The following is a 2,139-nucleotide window of genomic DNA, read 5'->3' on the forward strand; positions in this document are numbered from 1 at the left end:
CCCAGGAGGTGAAGTGGCATCTCTCCCAACCCAACTCCCTACAGACTGAGCTACTGCCCCCCTCCAGAAGCTAATTGATAAATCGAGAAAATAATTGACAGAGTAATTGACAAGGGAAGTAATTGTTAATTGCAGACCTATACCTTAGATTTCAAAATGCTTGTACTTAGTGATAGTATATAAGCAGACAATGTAGTAATTTGTATTCTTGTTAGTTCATTCATTTTTTCTTTTCTGTCATGGAAGTTGTCAGTGTTACGATGTTGTCAGGCCACTAGAGGGCAGGCTTCCACCTTGTCTGGCAACACACCATTTACAGTAGCCTCTGACTCTAGACTCTACTCTTACATATAATATGATGAATGTATGTAAAAAGTAAAACAATATTAAAAATGCTACTACATTAAGATAATGATAATATCTCTATGTAGCACTTGGTACAAAAAACAGAAGCTCAAGTGCATTAAGAAAAGTTTTAAAGCCAACTCTGACTCTTTACGTCTTCCAACAAGTCTACAAGCTCAGTTAGGACAAAAGGCCAATACATGTTTAAAACTATCCGTATAAGGGATACAAATGACTGTTATCAATACTGTTTCCTAATCTGTCCCTTTTTTATGGATTAATCAATTATTATTTGTCCTGAAAATGTCTTATCAGACCAACAGTCCAAAATGTATTCAATTTACAATCAAATAAAACAAGCAGAAAAGCAGCTAATTCTCAGATCAGAGTGGGTGTTGTTGTTTTTTTGTTTTTGTTTTTTGCTTAGAAAATTAATTGAATTAAGTAAGTAAGTTGTATTTATACAGCACTTTTCACAGACAGGGCCACAAAGTGCTTTACAATATGCATAGACAATTAAGTAAAAATGTCTAAGAATAAAATAAAGTAAAATACAACAGATTATCAATTATCAATAAATAAAAGACAGATGTTACCCAAAAGCTAGCCTGAATAAGTGAGTCTTTACTTTAAATGGTCCACATTCTCAGCAAACCTAATGCTGGTTGGCAGAGCCTGCGTGCCGAAGGCTCCGTCCCCAATAGCAAATATTGGTTGATAGACCTGAGAGACCGGGAGGGAGTGTGTAGGTGAATTATATTGACAAGATAAGCGGGGGCCTGACCATTTAGAGCCCTATAGGTTATGCTGAGAATTGGATCCGGTGAAGGGAGCGGAGTACAGGGGTCATATGGGTGCACCTGTTTGATCCAGTAAGTAGCCTAGCACCAGCATTTTGAATGGATTGCAGGCAGTTGAGTGAGGAGAAGAGTGAAGTACAATAGTCAAACAACGATAAATTGTTTTTCAAAATTGTTGTAGAATGATTTTATGTCAGGTGACTAATTGATTAATCAACACATTGTTTCAGCTGTGGTGATGCGTTGCTTATCAGGGTTTCCCCCTGAATGACAACGATTAGTCATCGGTGTGAGTTGAATCTCAATTCATCAGTCAAATCACTTTCTCTGTAAACCTTTAAAAACCAAGTCTAGTCTTCTTAAAGGCCCGGAACACAGTGACTGGCAATGTGTCCAATCAGCAATGTGGCTGATCGGCCCTTTTCCAGGACTATGTGGGTGTGGTTAGACTGAGTGATTGACATCTTCCTGAGTCCACTGCTAGTGTTGTTGCACGTGTTAGGGCAGGACAAATTACACCTTTATCATCCTTATTGCTATAAAGAATTTGTTCCCATCAAACCTTCAACCTGAACAGAGTCTACTCAGCCAGAATAACTCTAAAACACCTGTGTGGGGTTTCCGAGGTTTTAAAATTACACCACACAACCAACTGGACTGTAATGGAGATAGAGAAGAGTGAGGGAAACGGAGGTGAGCCCTACTTGTTTGAGCTACATTTGAACAAGATATTGATACAACCTCCTGATGCTCCTTTGATAATGAAATTAGAAGTGCTTGAGTATAACTAGTGTTTAAATACAAACAGGCACTTAGCCACCAGATTTAATCAATTTCGGTGTTGAGTAAGTTTTTGCTGGAGCAGAAAAGTAGCGTCCATGTATTAAACAAGCGCCTATGCCCCGTTGGTGCAGGCTCTAAGCAAAGCAAGTGAAGTTTAATGCACAACACTTATCTCCAATTCCTGTCACTTAGCCACCAGATTTAAACAATA

At 38.5% G+C, this 2,139-nt stretch overlaps 1 protein-coding gene across 1 annotated transcript in view; it reads left to right on the plus strand.

The window, feature by feature from the left end:
• The window catches only part of dicer1 (dicer 1, ribonuclease type III), a 38,443-nt gene that overhangs the window by 27,862 nt on the left and 8,442 nt on the right, over positions 1-2,139 (plus strand). The gene's annotated exons all lie outside the window — the stretch shown is intronic.

The sequence above is a fragment of the Etheostoma spectabile genome, chromosome 20 (genome assembly GCF_008692095.1).
Source record: "Etheostoma spectabile isolate EspeVRDwgs_2016 chromosome 20, UIUC_Espe_1.0, whole genome shotgun sequence".
Lineage (NCBI taxonomy): Eukaryota > Metazoa > Chordata > Actinopteri > Perciformes > Percidae > Etheostoma > Etheostoma spectabile.